Below are 18,050 nucleotides of genomic sequence, written 5' to 3' on the forward strand. Positions count from 1 at the left end.
TAATGCGCCAACTTGTCTGGTGTATATGGTTTAGCTTGAATAGTAGGCGCACTCTGGTATCAAAATGTGTCACGACTAGGTGTTTAATAACGTTCTGTATTAGCTGATTTACGATATTAGTTGACTTTTGTGTCGTGTTACCTTTAACATATTATCATTCATACAGAACCTCCAGACTGTGAACTTTGTGCAAAAGTAAACATTCTTGCCCATGGGCGAATATACTTGGCAAGATACTTTAATAATCTTCAAAATTAGCCGAATTAAGTGTAAAAAGTTGAATTTTGCGTAATGTTGCTTTTAAGCACACTTTCATTGATACACTTGGTTTTTGAGCAAAAGTCAACATTGGCCAAAGTTCGCCCATAAGCAAGGTAGTTTAACTTTAATTTTTCTAAAACCGTTTGTTCATCCTCAGAGTACATGTATATTCATGATAACTGCTTGTTGAATGTTGCCAAATCCTTCGCCAGAAGCAGGCCACAGGACAGAGAGCTTCTCTGTTTTGGGGATTTCCAGCATTGAAGTGTGACGTGTTAGCTAAATGAAAATGATCTCCAAAGCACTTACTGGTATTAGCAATACACTGAATCGACAAAACTGGGTTACCATCAGCTGAAAGCTGTGTATCGATTGTCTCGTGTTATTTATGGAGCTTATAATAGTTACAGCAACAACAACAAAAAGGAAAAAAAAATAAAACCGAGTGAAAAAATGTTTTGTTGTATCCGAGTGATAAAACAGCTATTCTGGTTTTGCCTCTGAAATTTGCATAGATCACGTTGTGTAATATTCTTGATGTGTGACATGGCTAATATTTTACGCCGCTTCTAGTAATATTGAACATTGTAGAAGAAAAATGGCCCAGCCGTGCTCCAGACAAGGGCTCTGTTTTGCAATCTTTACTGTCTTGTCACTAAGCTACAGTAGTGATTAGATTGTTATGCATAATGCTGATTGCTTGTTTAACACCATAACCATCAGTATTCCAGTTACATGGCAGCTGTCTGTAAATAGTCAAGTCTGGACCAGACAATCCAGTGATCAGCATCGATGTACGCAACTGGGATAGAGTGACCTGTGTAAAACAAGTCAGCAAGTCTGACCACCCAGTCCCGTTAGTACGTTAGCCTTGTACAACAAGCATGGGTTGCTGAAGTTCAAATCAAATCTGGATCTATATTGTGGCATCTATATATATTAATAGATGCAGTGGTTGTTGATTACATAGTAAGGTGGCTGTTAAAAGTCTAGAATTCATCTTTCAAATTGCATAAACTCTTGACGTGAAATGTAATACTGTAAGATAGACAAAACAAAAGCAAAAAAAACCCAAAACCCCAAACAAAACAAAACAAAATTATTAAGTTAAGAACAAGTAAGGAGAGGCAATGACATATTTCTTTTCCTTTGCGTGACGGTTGTTTGACGTGCTTTACAAGTAATGTGAGACTTTGCGGGAAACAGAGAAACTCAGATGTTAATTATATTTCTTTCTATATTTATTTCACCTGTAATGCTGATTTCTATGTGCGTTTCTGAAACAAAAAAGCTAATCTTAATTGATGACATGTATGTATGTATATATATCTATATATATCTATATCTATCTATATCTGTATATATCTATATCTATATATCTATCTATCTGTGTGTGTGTGTGTGTGTGTGTGTGTGTGTGTGTGTGTGTGTGTGTGTGTGTGTGTGTGTGTGTGTGTGTGTGTGTGTGTGTGTGTGTGTGTGTGTGTGTGTGTGTGTGTGTGTGTGTGTTTCATTTGAAACTCTTATAAGTCTAGATTCCAAATTCGATGCACAATATTTCTTTGGACCATGACAGCAAACTTCTTCATTGAGAACCCTTCTGATTTTTTTTCGACTTACTTCTAACGTGCCGTCATTTATAGTCTATTTGCAATGCCATGCAATGTCAAGAGAATGTTGACGGTAAATGAGGTGAATGTTAGGAGTGAGAAGAATGTTGACGGTACATGAAGTGAATGTTTCCTGTCAACAGAATGTTGACAGTAAATGAGGTGAATGTTAGCAGTCAGAAGAATGTTGACGGTATATGAGGTGAATGTTACCAGATGGTCAGTAGAATAGTGACGGAACATGAGGTGAATTTTACACGAGTCATACAAATGATGACAGTATATGAGGTGAATGATACTAGTCATACGAATGATGACGGTAAATGAGGTGAATGTTACCAGTCAAGAGAATGATGATGTTATATGCGGTGAATGTTACCAGTCAAAAGAACGTTGACGGTATATGAGGTGAATGATACCAGACAGTCAGAAGAATGTTCACGGTATAACAGATGAATGTTACTAGGCAGTCAGAAGAATGACGGCGGTATATGATGTCAGTATTACCAGTCTGAAGAATACTGGCAGTAGGTGAGGTGGATGTTACCAGACAGTCAAAAGAATGCTGACGGGATATGAGGTGAATGTTACCGGACAGTAAAAATGAAGAATGTGGGCAGGTACCAGCTGGATTATAGTGCTTGCTGTTTTTATTATCTCGTCTTAAACGTTGCGCTCGTCACGATATGGCTGAAATATTGCCGATGTGACGTTAAATATTAACTCACTCACTTAAACGTTTTATATACATTATATCAAGTTTAATGTACCTCCAAGACACATCTATATACCACTTGAAAAGACCTGAGTACATTTCAGAATAGAGCATAATGCCTTCATTACAATCTACCTCTTCCTTATCTTGAATTTGGATTGTCAGTCGAGGGTCAAATCATTTTTAGTTACTTCAGAAACATAGAATTATTTTGGAACCACAATACCCTTAATTCAGCTCTTTCTTATCAGCATCATCCACGTCACCATTTGTTCCTGCAACAGACAATTATAATGTACTTTAATATCTCATACTGTTAATCACGTAATCGTCTGGTCCAGACTCGATTGTTTGTATACCGCGTTGTGCTCATTATAGAATTAAAAAATACAATCGGCTCTGTATTTAGGGAAAGTGTTTATTCGTCTTTCATTTTGAGGAATTTCTAAAGATGATCATATGCCGTTGGCTTTTAACTTTTAAAAATTTTACATATTACTAATTTTAAAACAGGCATTAACTTATAATTACAGAATAATAAGCTAAATGTGTACACCTCCACTGTATGAGTTTCCAACGACAGGAAATTTGACAGGTAAGTAAAACAAACCCAGAACACTTTAAAATATTTGAAACTTTAGAAATGCACGAGAAAAGTGAACTTAAACTTATGTCTAAAATCTAGTTAAGAGACATGGATTGTGTTAAGCACATAAGAAACTCACCTCGCAATTTATTCTTTATCTTTGCCCCAACGTTTTTGAACTTGTTCTTTATCACTGCGACAAACGTAAGGCTAAATAAAAAAGTGAAATTTTCTCGGGCATTATTTGTGTGCGAAACAATTTTGTATTTCCATTTTGGAAATATAATTCTGACTCTGCCGCGTCCCGATCATCCATTTGTGCACTATAAGAATGAGTGTCTGTAAGAACGAGTGTGACTGAATCTACAACTTGGCAAGTTTAGTAAGCCGTATTTCTGAGAGAAAGAAAATACAAATGTATTCCTCCCTCGTATGTTTTTCTATCATTTTATTCATAAAAGTCCTACCGCCTTCGTCATATTTGAAAAATATGTGCCCGAGAAACATTTAAATTTTTCATGTAGCCTAATATTAACTGTGATGACTATGTCCTTGATCCATGTGGAGCCATCCATGACAATATATACACATGAGCATTAATTAAGCAGCAGTCCAATCCAATAGCAATGCATTGTGTATTGATATTTTGGTCCAAACAGGCGCTCATACCCTGGCATACCCTGGTCATACCCTGGCATAATAGAGTGCACATGCTGAGAACGTGCTTCGGACAATACCTCACGAACAATGGGTCTCATGTTCGCGTGCTGTAAAGCACGTGACGAAGCACATTTGGGTATAAATGTCGTGTAACTCATGCACACTACTCTGGAATTTTCTGACAGCTATTCTTGACATGTTCAGAAAGAAACTGCACGATGGTATGTTACTGGGATGCCAGACGCAGGCATATCCTGTTTACTAACATTCGCAACCTTGCACATAAAGGGTGCGATTATTAGTCCCATTCTAAGAATGCACCATGACGTGAAGATTCGTCCAAGATCTGGAAGACCAATGGTTGTGATGACTGAGTCGTAATACGTCTGACAAAACGCAGTCCGAACACCCATGTCAAACCCTGCCCCGACAAAGGAAACTGGGAGTCCGACAGTCTACCAAAGCAATGGGAATGAAGCTGTAGAGTCACAGGCATGGGGAATTTTCTGACAGAGACAGATATCAGTACTCGATGCATTGTCCTTGCCAAGAATTGAGTGATCACAGAATCCTGCAGAAAATCACCAGAAACAAGAAAAGGAAAGTTCATTGTTCCGTTTATTAGAGGGAATCTGTCACATGACAAATGGAATGGTACATGGTAGCTAACTACTTAGTTTGTCCTTCATTCCCGCTTTAGCCTCTTTCAACGGTGATTTTGTATGATTGCTCATAACTCACTTGAAGTGATCAATGCAAATGCTGCCATTGACATTTTCACTAAACCTATTGTCAGCTTTTGCCCTTTGTAGATTTGTTCTTGAAAAGGGAATTTAGTTTTTAAACATGCTTGCCACACAAACATGCATGACAATTTCATCGGCTACAACGACAATTACCAAAATAACATAGGGTCACATTCCTTGGATAGCATTTAAAACAACGACAATGAAAGCTGAACTTGTTCCATGTGTTAGAGGAAAACTGTCATAGGACATAGGCAATGGTACATGGTAACTAACCACTTAATTTCTTCTTCATCCCTTCTTTAGCTTCTTTCATCTTTTCCTTCAACCCTGCAAAAAATATGCCTGGATGTACTGTGATTTCGTGAAATTGCTCATGATCAGCCTTTTCCAGTTGTAGATTTGTTTTTGGAAACTGAATTATTTTGAGAAATAAAAAAAAAATGCTTGAACACAAATATGCATGACAATTTCATTGGCTACAACAACGACAATTACCAAAATAACATAGGGTCACATTCCTTGGATAGCATTTAAAACAACGACAAAAAAATGAAAGCTGAACTTGTTCCATTTGTTAGAGGAAAACTGTCATAGGACATAGGCAATGGTACATGATAACTAACCACTTAATTTCTCCTTCATCCCTTCTTTAGCTTCTTCCATCTTTTCCTTCAACCCTGCAAAAAATATGCCTGGATGTACTGTGATTTCGTGAAATTGCTCATGGTCAGCCATTTCCAGTTGTAGATTTGTTTTTGGAAACTGAATTATTATGAGAAATAAAAAGAAATTCTTGTCACACAAACATTCATGACAATTTCATCGGCTACAACAACGATAATTACCAAAATAACATAGGGTCACATTCCTTGGATAGCATTTAAAACAACGACAAAATAATGAAAGCTGAACTTGTTCCATTTGTTAGAGGAAAACTGTCATAGTACATAGGCAATGGTACATGGTAACTAACCACTTAATTTCTCCTTCATCCCTTCTTTAGCTTCTTTCATCTTTTCCTTCAACCCTGCAAAAAATATGCCTGGATGTGAGGTGATTTCGTGAAATTGCTCATGGTCAGCCTTTTCCAGTTGTAGATTTGTTTTTGGAAACTGAATTATTTTGAGAAATAAAAAAAAATGTTTGCCATACATTCTTGTGTGGCAATGTCACCGGTTAAAATAACCTAAATAGCGGAAACGAGAAAGGATCACATTCGTGTCAAAGCATTTAAAACTACAGAAAAGAGAAAGACGAACTTGAAATCCGTACATTAGAGGAAAACAGTCATAGGACTTATACAGTGGCACATGGTAGTGTGCCCTTCATCCCTTCCATAGCCTCTTTCCTTTTTTTTCCATCCCAGCAAAAAAAACCAAAACCAAACAAACAAACAAACAAAATAACCCATCAACAACAACCCCACTCCCCCCAAAAAAAATACAAAAACCAAAAAAAAAAAGAAAAAAAAGAAAACAAAACCAAAAAAAAAAGGGGAATTGCTTTTGAAAAATGCTTGCCTAACAAACATTCATGACAGTACCAATAACCACAATGACGAAAAGAACAAAGGATCACATTCGTTTTAAAGCATTAAAAATTAACTGACACACACTGGAACTTGTGTCCTGTATGTGTTTCCTGAGACATATTACAACAGACCTAATTATAACTATGTAGATTTTACTTCACAAAATATTTCGTACATTGGTTACCTGTGATATAATAAATATTGTGTTTGGAATCCCTATGCATCTTGGCTTCCTGTTCTTACTCTAGCATGCTCAATAATTCTAAACAAGAACATGTACTTACGACTGACAATGCCTCTTTTCTCTCCTCCTTCCTCATCAGTATCATCGTCCATATTCCCTGTGTCTGAACAAGAATATTGTAGTATCCTCACAGAAAACTTTGCAAATGCTAATTGTTCGTGAAAGAACATAAAGGATTATTTCAAGAGTTTATTTGCAGGAAATACACTGAAGTGTGTTGGTACGTTTGTTGCTTAACGTAGTGATGTTTATTTGCAGAACTCATACTAGATCGAGAATGACAACGTGAGTCATGTAGCATATCCTTCAATATCAGCTTTTTCAGTGTCATGTCTGATTTTCAGTTTAGTAAGCTGGATTTCAAGTTCTGCCGCTTCACGGGTATGTTGTGCTGTGCGTCTAGCCTGTTCTGTTTGTAGTATGAGTTTCTGTCATACTTCTGTGGTGATACGTGTTGTGTCCTCGTCCTACTTGAATGTGTTTTACCATCAACCCTGTTATCAACTTCATTTCTTGTCACAAGAATATTATGTTTTGGTTACTCAGCTTTCTTACTTATGTCTGACTTGTGTGCTTGGGATGATTGCGATGAACAATTAGTAGCAGCGCACGCTGAAAGTAATTATCAATCTGCTGTAAACATTGACAAGCAAGTAATGTCCTGTCCACATACCATTTAAGAGTCACTGAAATATCCTCCTCTGCATGTAGGAACTTCACATATCTATCATCAGAAATTTCAAGGGAATTCAAAGCATGTTCAATATCCTCTTTAGCCTTCACCAACATGGGAGCGCTACAATCATTATCAATGTACAGCTTAACAGAGTTGACTAAAGTTGTTAAACGACCAGCGCAGCCGCACCTTATATACTTCAAATTCTGAATTTTTCAACTATCAGAAGAACTGTTTTTATCGTCACGTTCATAATTCACGCCACTCTCGACAACATCCGACTTGCTGGTTGCCATGTTGAATGCGCGAAATTTAAATCATTTCTGTAATGCAAGGAAAAAACCCTTTTGTTCGTGAAAGAACAAAAAGGATTATTTCAAGAGTTTATACAATGAAGTGTGTTGTTTTTCCCGTGCAAACTTGCCATTATTGTGAGTGATACCTTTCGATGTTCAGCGCCGAGCTGCCCATGTGTTTTTTGTCCATGTCCGTGCTTTTTGTGTTTTCTTCACCCCGATCCTCAAGGGAAGCAACTCTTCTGCCCCAGAGCAAAAGCGCATACGACACGAAAATATATATGCGCTTAAATTTCCTGATGAGTGAGTGAGTTTAGTTTTTCGCCGCACTCAGCAATATTCCAGCTATATGGCGCTTGTCTGTAAATAATCGAGTCCGGACCAGACAATCCAGTGATCAACAACATGAGCATCGGTCTGCGCATTTGGGAACCGAGGACATGTGTCAGCCAAATCAGCGAGCCTGACCACCCGATCCCGTTAGTGGCCTCTTACGACAAGCATAGTCGCCTTTTATAGCAAGCATGGGTTGCTGACGGCCTTTTCTATCCAGGGACCTTCACGGGTCTTAAATTTCCTACAGTTAATATTGTTACAATGTTTCCGCTAAGTTTCGTGTACAAGTGAAGAGATAAATTGCACCGACGGAGAACAGATTGTGAAAAGTAACAGAGACAAGATACAGTAGCATGTTACACAGAGGGAATGACTATATATTTCCTGCTATAGAACAGAACCCATACAGATAAGTTGACATTTGTGATTTACAGAAATTCATAGACACATGATAATATAGAGACTGAAGCTAGTTCCCATATTGAGGGGAAATAGTCAGTGGTCGCGTTCAGTCGTAGTTTTGTAACCCACCACTCATTTTACTCTTTCTCGCTTCTTTTCTCTTGTTTCTTCTTTTCCTCATCACTGCAATAAACACATGTTGACCATGTACATGTGTGAAAATTATGTTATCTCACTCAAGTCATCTCAGACGTGTACATTTATGCTACTTCCAGAAATATATACGAATAGTATGAATAAACATTTTATACTTTGGTTTCCTGTGATATATAGTTGTGTTCAAAAACGTCATGTATTCTGGTTTTCAATCAATGCTCTAATAATCTCCACAAATATTAACATTAATATACTTACGACTGAATGTGCCTCCATGCCTCCCTTCTCCCTCGTCCGTGTCATCGTGTCTCGTTTCCTTTCCCCGAATTTTCCATTTCCTGAAATCTGCATCAAACACATCATTCACGTTTGATGATTTAGTTTTATCACCCACGTACAAATGACAATTGCCTTATCACAGAGAAATCCTGTGGAAAAATTATGTGCAGTCACAGATTATGATATAATCATCGATTACCTCTGATATAATAACATTTATATTGCGTTGAGAAATGTCATCTATTCTGGCTTTTAATCAGTGCTCGTGCATTCTCAATACTTTAAAAAAATTAACGTACTTACGACTGAGCATGTCTTCGTGCTTTCCTTCTCCTTCCTCCACATCTTCGTCCCTTCCTTCGTTCCTCCGATTTCTCCATTTCATAATCCCTTCAACAAACACATCATACATGTGTGAAAACTTTGTTCCATCACGAAAAAATACATATACATGATGCAAGCTTCAACAGAGGCATCTCAGATGTATATATTAATGCCACTTCTCGAAGTATATACAAATAGTTTGAAGAAACGTTTAATACATCGGTTACTTGCAATATAAACATTTCTGTTGTGATAAAAAACGTCTTATATTCTGGTTACTCTCACAAGAGTAATTTTAAACATGAACACACTTACGACTGAACATGCCTCCGTGCTTTCCTTCTCCCTCGTCCGTATCATCGTCGTTATTCTCATTGTCTGAGCACGATAACAGATGGTTGCTGATGTTATTGTGACAGCATTTCTGCTAAATGTGTCTTTACAATGAAAGAAACTGCACAAGCGACATAAAGAGTATAAAATTCAATGGAAAGAAGATATCGTAGAATGTTGAACAATAGAAATGATCAATATATATTTCCTGCTGGAGAAAGGAATCCATACAGAGCATATATCCTTCGTGGCATATAGAAATCCACAGACATAATACAATATGGAGTCTGAAACTAGTTCACGTGTAAGGGAAAATAGTCAGAGGTCTCGTTCAAGTGTACTTTAGTAACCCACCACTCATTCTACTCTTTCTTGTTTCTTTTCTCCGGTTTCTCAATTTCTTCATCCCTGCAACAAACACATCATACATGTGTGATGAGTTTGCTCTATCACCCAGGTCACCCAAGACGTGTACATTCATGCAACTACGTGAAATAATTTACAAATAGTATGAATGAGCATTTTATACATCGGTTCCGCATGTTTTGTTCAGAAATGTTATGCATTCTGGCTTTAAATCAGTGCTTAAGCATTCTCAATAATTTTAAACTTTAACATACTTACAACCCATCGTGCTACCGTGCTTTCCTTCTCCTTCGTCCGTATCCTCGTCAGTATCCTCATTGTCTGCATAAAACAGATGAAGTGTTCTCTCAGAAATGATTTCAAGGCATATTGTGAAAGAATATCTGCCAAATGCATCTATACAATGAAATACACACATTAACAAATTCGGAGCTGTGAAACGGCTTAGTTATCACAGAGTAACAGATACATCTTCACCTATCTACAATGTAGTTGTTCCATGTGATATTGGAAATCGATCTTATCTTAACTTCATTCTTCTTATTACATGTACTTATGTCTGAACATGCCTCTACGCTTCCCTTCTCCTTCGTCCATATAATCGTCTCTTTCTTCTTTCCTCCGATTTCTCCTTTTCTTCATCCCTGCAACAAATACATCATACATATGTGATGGCTTTGTTTTATCTCCCAAGTCACCCAAGACGTGTAAATTTATGCAATTTCGAGAAATAATTTACAAATAGTATGAATAAACGCTTTATCCATCGGTTTCGTATGTTGTGTTCATATATGTCATCCTCTCCGGTTTTCAATCAATGCTCTAGCGATCTCCAGAAATATTAACAGTAGCCTACGACTGAATATGCCTCCATGCTTTCCTTCTCCCTCGTCCGTGTCATCGTTTCTCGCTTCCTTTCTCCGATTTTTCCATTTCCTGAAATCTGCAACAAACACATCACACATGTTTGATGAATTAGTTCTATCACCCACGTACAAATGACTATGGCCGTTTCATAGAGAAATCCTAAGGAACTATTATGTGCAGTCACAGAGGGAAGAGTTTGAGCGAAACGAGCTGAAGAATTTTTGTGGTCTCATTTACATAAGACAGTTGAAGAATCTCTTTAAAAAAATCAAAGAAAAAAACATATACATGATGCAAAGTTCAGAGTAATCTCAGACGTGTACATTTATGCATTTATGCTTCTTCACGAAATTGTTGTGAAGATGTGTTTTTCTTCATTGTATCATTTTAATTAACTTTTTACATGATGCAAAGTTCAGAGTAATCTCAGGCGTGTACATTTATGCTTCTTCACGAAATTGTTGTGAAGATGTGTTTTTCTTCATTGTATCATATTAATTAACTTTTAGTTTACTATGTGTCACGTAAGTTTAAAGTGTTGAATGTGGATTAGAACTGACACCTTGAACTAAGGTGTATTTTCCCCTATCACAGATTATGATATGATCATCGATTACCTCTGATATAATAACATTTATATTGCGTTGAGAAATGTCATCTATTCTGGCTTTTAATCAGTGCTCGTGCATTCTCAATACTTTAAAAAAATTAACATACTTACGACTGAGCATGTCTTCGTGCTTTCCTTCTCCTTCCTCCACATCTTCGTCCCTTCCTTCGTTCCTCCGATTTCTCCATTTCATAATCCCTTCAACAAACACATCATACATGTGTTAAACATTTTGTTCCATCACGAAAAAATACATATACATGATGCAAGCTTCAACAGAGGCATCTCAGATGTATATATTAATGCCACTTCTCGAAGTATATACAAATAGTTTGAAGAAACGTTTAATACATCGGTTACTTGCAATATAAACAATTCTGTTGTGATAAAAAACGTCTTATATTCTGGTTACTCTCACAAGAGTAATTTTAAACACGAACACACTTACGACTGAACATGCCTCCGTGCTTTCCTTCTCCCTCGTCCGTATCATCGTCGTTATTCTCATTGTCTGAGCACGATAACAGATGGTTGCTGATGTTATTGTGACAGCATTTCTGCTAAATGTGTCTTTACAATGAAAGAAACTGCACAAGCGACATAGAGAGTATAAAATTCAATGGAAAGAAGATATCGTAGAATGTTGAACAATAGAAATGATTAATATATATTTCCTGCTGGAGAAAGGAATCCATACAGAGCATATATCCTTCGTGGCATATAGAAATCCACAGACATAATACATAATGCAACAAATACATCATACATGTGTGATGGGTTTGTTTTATCTCCCAGGTCACCCAAGACGTGTACATTTATGCAGTTTCGAGAAATAATTTACAAATAGTATGAACAAAAGTTTTATGCATCGGTTTCGTATGTTGTGTTCATATATGTCATCCTCTCCGGTTTTCAATCAATGCCCTAGCGATCTCCAAAAATATTAACAGTAGCCTACGACTGAATATGCCTCCATGCTTTCCTTCTCCCTCGTCCGTGTCATCGTTTCTCGCTTCCTTTCTCCGATTTTTCCATTTCCTGAAATCTGCAACAAACACATCACACATGTTTGATGAATTAGTTCTATCACCCACGTACAAATGACTATGGCCGTTTCATAGAGAAATCCTAAGGACCTATTATGTGCAGTCACAGAGAGAAGAGTTTGAGCGAAACGAGCTGAAGAATTTTTGTGGTCTCATTTACATAAGACAGTTGAAGAATCTCTTTTAAAAAAAAACAAAGAAAAAAACCCAACATATACATGATGCAAAGTTCAGAGTAATCTCAGACGTGTACATTTATGCTTCTTCACGAAATTGTTTTGAAGATGTGTTTTTCTTCATTGTATCATATTAATTAACTTTTAGTTTACTATGTGTCACGTAAGTTTAAAGTGTTGAATGTGGATTAGAACTGACACCTTGAACTAAGGTGTATTTTCCCCTGTTAAGGGTGGGATCGGGGGTTACCTCCTCGTTGTTGTATATTTGTTTCTGGTGGATGTTATGGCAGATGTGTGAAATTTCTAAATGGCTGTGCTATGAGGTGGTTTCTGTTGAATGTGGATTAGACACCTTGAACTAAGGTGTATTTTCCCCTGTTAAGGGTGGGATCGGGGGTTACCTCCTCGTTGTTGTATATTTGTTTCTGGTGGATGTTATAGAAGATGTGTGAAATTTCTAAATGGCTGTGCTATGAGGTGGTTTCTGTTGAATGTGGATTAGACACCTTCAACTAAGGTGTATTTTCCCCTGTTAAGGGTGGGATCGGGGGTTACCTCCTCGTTGTTGTATATTTGTTTCTGGTGGATGTTATGGCAGATGTGTGAAATTTCTAAATGACTGTGCTATGAGGTGGTTTCTGTTGAATGTGGATTAGACACCTTGAACTAAGGTGTATTTTCCCCTGTTAAGGGTGGGATCGGGGGTTACCTCCTCGTTGTTGTATATTTGTTTCTGGTGGATGTTATGGCAGATGTGTGAAATTTCTAAATGGCTGTGCTATGAGGTGGTTTCTGTTGAATGTGGATTAGACACCTTCAACTAAGGTGTATTTTCCCCGGTTAAGGGTGGGATCGGGGGTTACCTCCTCGTTGTTGTATATTTGTTTCTGGTGGATGTTATGGCAGATGTGTGAAATTTCTAAATGGCTGTGCTATGAGGTGGTTTCTGTTGAATGTGGATTAGACACCTTGAACTAAGGTGTATTTTCCCCTGTTAAGGGTGGGATCGGGGGTTACCTCCTCGTTGTTGTATATTTGTTTCTGGTGGATGTTATGGCAGATGTGTGAAATTTCTAAATGGCTGTGCTATGAGGTGGTTTCTGTTGAATGTGGATTAGACACCTTGAACTAAGGTGTATTTTCCCCTGTTAAGGGTGGGATCGGGGGTTACCTCCTCGTTGTTGTATATTTGTTTCTGGTGGATGTTATGGCAGATGTGTGAAATTTCTAAATGGCTGTGCTATGAGGTGGTTTCTGTTGAATGTGGATTAGACACCTTGAACTAAGGTGTATTTTCCCCTGTTAAGGGTGGGATCGGGGGTTACCTCCTCGTTGTTGTATATTTGTTTCTGGTGGATGTTATAGAAGATGTGTGAAATTTCTAAATGGCTGTGCTATGAGGTGGTTTCTGTTGAATGTGGATTAGACACCTTGAACTAAGGTGTATTTTCCCCGGTTAAGGGTGGGATCGGGGGTTACCTCCTCGTTGTTGTATATTTGTTTCTGGTGGATGTTATAGAAGATGTGTGAAATTTCTAAATGGCTGTGCTATGAGGTGGTTTCTGTTGAATGTGGATTAGACACCTTCAACTAAGGTGTATTTTCCCCGGTTAAGGGTGGGATCGGGGGTTACCTCCTCGTTGTTGTATATTTGTTTCTGGTGGATGTTATGGCAGATGTGTGAAATTTCTAAATGGCTGTGCTATGAGGTGGTTTCTGTTGAATGTGGATTAGACACCTTGAACTAAGGTGTATTTTCCCCTGTTAAGGGTGGGATCGGGGGTTACCTCCTCGTTGTTGTATATTTGTTTCTGGTGGATGTTATAGAAGATGTGTGAAATTTCTAAATGACTGTGCTATGAGGTGGTTTCTGTTGAATGTGGATTAGACACCTTCAACTAAGGTGTATTTTCCCCGGTTAAGGGTGGGATCGGGGGTTACCTCCTCGTTGTTGTATATTTGTTTCTGGTGGATGTTATAGAAGATGTGTGAAATTTCTAAATGGCTGTGCTATGAGGTGGTTTCTGTTGAATGTGGATTAGACACCTTGAACTAAGGTGTATTTTCCCCTGTTAAGGGTGGGATCGGGGGTTACCTCCTCGTTGTTGTATATTTGTTTCTGGTGGATGTTATAGAAGATGTGTGAAATTTCTAAATGACTGTGCTATGAGGTGGTTTCTGTTGAATGTGGATTAGACACCTTGAACTAAGGTGTATTTTCCCCGGTTAAGGGTGGGATCGGGGGTTACCTCCTCGTTGTTGTATATTTGTTTCTGGTGGATGTTTCGGCAGATGTGTGAAATTTCTAAATGACTGTGCTGTGAGGTGGTTTCTGTTGAATGTGGATTAGACACCTTGAACTAAGGTGTATTTTCCCCTGTTAAGGGTGGGATCGGGGGTTACCTCCTCGTTGTTGTATATTTGTTTCTGGTGGATGTTATGGCAGATGTGTGAAATTTCTAAATGACTGTGCTATGAGGTGGTTTCTGTTGAATGTGGATTAGACACCTTGAACTAAGGTGTATTTTCCCCTGTTAAGGGTGGGATCGGGGGTTACCTCCTCGTTGTTGTATATTTGTTTCTGGTGGATGTTATAGAAGATGTGTGAAATTTCTAAATGACTGTGCTATGAGGTGGTTTCTGTTGAATGTGGATTAGACACCTTGAACTAAGGTGTATTTTCCCCTGTTAAGGGTGGGATCGGGGGTTACCTCCTCGTTGTTGTATATTTGTTTCTGGTGGATGTTATGGCAGATGTGTGAAATTTCTAAATGACTGTGCTATGAGGTGGTTTCTGTTGAATGTGGATTAGACACCTTGAACTAAGGTGTATTTTCCCCTGTTAAGGGTGGGATCGGGGGTTACCACCTCGTTGTTGTATATTTGTTTCTGGTGGATGTTATGGCAGATGTGTGAAATTTCTGAATGGCTGTGCTATGAGGTGGTTTCTGTTGAATGTGGATTAGACACCTTGAACTAAGGTGTATTTTCCCCTGTTAAGGGTGGGATCGGGGGTTACCTCCTCGTTGTTGTATATTTGTTTCTGGTAGATGTTATAGAAGATGTGTGAAATTTCTAAATGACTGTGCTATGAGGTGGTTTCTGTTGAATGTGGATTAGACACCTTGAACTAAGGTGTATTTTTCCCTGTTAAGGGTGGGATCGGGGGTTACCTCCTCGTTGTTGTATATTTGTTTCTGGTGGATGTTATGGCAGATGTGTGAAATTTCTAAATGGCTGTGCTATGAGGTGGTTTCTGTTGAATGTGGATTAGACACCTTCAACTAAGGTGTATTTTCCCCGGTTAAGGGTGGGATCGGGGGTTACCTCCTCGTTGTTGTATATTTGTTTCTGGTGGATGTTATGGCAGATGTGTGAAATTTCTAAATGGCTGTGCTATGAGGTGGTTTCTGTTGAATGTGGATTAGACACCTTGAACTAAGGTGTATTTTCCCCTGTTAAGGGTGGGATCGGGGGTTACCTCCTCGTTGTTGTATATTTGTTTCTGGTGGATGTTATGGCAGATGTGTGAAATTTCTAAATGGCTGTGCTATGAGGTGGTTTCTGTTGAATGTGGATTAGACACCTTGAACTAAGGTGTATTTTCCCCTGTTAAGGGTGGGATCGGGGGTTACCTCCTCGTTGTTGTATATTTGTTTCTGGTGGATGTTATGGCAGATGTGTGAAATTTCTAAATGGCTGTGCTATGAGGTGGTTTCTGTTGAATGTGGATTAGACACCTTGAACTAAGGTGCATTTTCCCCTGTTAAGGGTGGGATCGGGGGTTACCTCCTCGTTGTTGTATATTTGTTTCTGGTGGATGTTATAGAAGATGTGTGAAATTTCTAAATGGCTGTGCTATGAGGTGGTTTCTGTTGAATGTGGATTAGACACCTTCAACTAAGGTGTATTTTCCCCGGTTAAGGGTGGGATCGGGGGTTACCTCCTCGTTGTTGTATATTTGTTTCTGGTGGATGTTATAGAAGATGTGTGAAATTTCTAAATGGCTGTGCTATGAGGTGGTTTCTGTTGAATGTGGATTAGACACCTTGAACTAAGGTGTATTTTCCCCTGTTAAGGGTGGGATCGGGGGTTACCTCCTCGTTGTTGTATATTTGTTTCTGGTGGATGTTATAGAAGATGTGTGAAATTTCTAAATGGCTGTGCTATGAGGTGGTTTCTGTTGAATGTGGATTAGACACCTTCAACTAAGGTGTATTTTCCCCGGTTAAGGGTGGGATCGGGGGTTACCTCCTCGTTGTTGTATATTTGTTTCTAGTGGATGTTATGGAAGATGTGTGAAATGTCTAAATGGCTGTGCTATGAGGTGGTTTCTGTTGAATGTGGATTAGACACCTTGAACTAAGGTGTATTTTCCCCGGTTAAGGGTGGGATCGGAGGTTACGTCCTCGTTGTTGTATATTTGTTTCTGGTGGATGTTATAGAAGATGTGTGAAATTTCTAAATGGCTGTGCTATGAGGTGGTTTCTGTTGAATGTGGATTAGACACCTTCAACTAAGGTGTATTTTCCCCGGTTAAGGGTGGGATCGGGGGTTACCTCCTCGTTGTTGTATATTTGTTTCTGGTCGATGTTATAGAAGATGTGTGAAATTTCTAAATGGCTGTGCTATGAGGTGGTTTCTGTTGAATGTCGATTAGACACCTTGAACTAAGGTGTATTTTCCCCTGTTAAGGGTGGGATCGGGGGTTACCTCCTCGTTGTTGTATATTTGTTTCTGGTGGATGTTATAGAAGATGTGTGAATTTTCTAAATGACTGTGCTATGAGGTGGTTTCTGTTGAATGTGGATTAGACACCTTGAACTAAGGTGTATTTTCCCCTGTTAAGGGTGGGATCGGGGGTTACCTCCTCGTTGTTGTATATTTGTTTCTGGTGGATGTTATGGCAGATGTGTGAAATTTCTAAATGACTGTGCTATGAGGTGGTTTCTGTTGAATGTGGATTAGACACCTTGAACTAAGGTGTATTTTCCCCTGTTAAGGGTGGGATCGGGGGTTACCTCCTCGTTGTTGTATATTTGTTTCTGGTGGATGTTATGGCAGATGTGTGAAATTTCTAAATGGCTGTGCTATGAGGTGGTTTCTGTTGAATGTGGATTAGACACCTTGAACTAAGGTGTATTTTCCCCTGTTAAGGGTGGGATCGGGGGTTACCTCCTCGTTGTTGTATATTTGTTTCTGGTGGATGTTATGGCAGATGTGTGAAATTTCTAAATGGCTGTGCTATGAGGTGGTTTCTGTTGAATGTGGATTAGACACCTTGAACTAAGGTGTATTTTCCCCTGTTAAGGGTGGGATCGGGGGTTACCTCCTCGTTGTTGTATATTTGTTTCTGGTGGATGTTATAGAAGATGTGTGAAATTTCTAAATGGCTGTGCTATGAGGTGGTTTCTGTTGAATGTGGATTAGACACCTTGAACTAAGGTGTATTTTCCCCGGTTAAGGGTGGGATCGGCGGTTACCTCCTCGTTGTTGTATATTTGTTTCTGGTGGATGTTATAGAAGATGTGTGAAATTTCTAAATGACTGTGCTATGAGGTGGTTTCTGTTGAATGTGGATTAGACACCTTGAACTAAGGTGTATTTTCCCCTGTTAAGGGTGGGATCGGGGGTTACCTCCTCGTTGTTGTATATTTGTTTCTGGTGGATGTTATAGAAGATGTGTGAAATTTCTAAATGGCTGTGCTATGAGGTGGTTTCTGTTGAATGTGGATTAGACACCTTCAACTAAGGTGTATTTTCCCCTGTTAAGGGTGGGATCGGGGGTTACCTCCTCGTTGTTGTATATTTGTTTCTGGTGGAT

The sequence above is a fragment of the Haliotis asinina genome, chromosome 16, assembly GCF_037392515.1.
Source record: "Haliotis asinina isolate JCU_RB_2024 chromosome 16, JCU_Hal_asi_v2, whole genome shotgun sequence".
NCBI lineage: Eukaryota > Metazoa > Mollusca > Gastropoda > Lepetellida > Haliotidae > Haliotis > Haliotis asinina.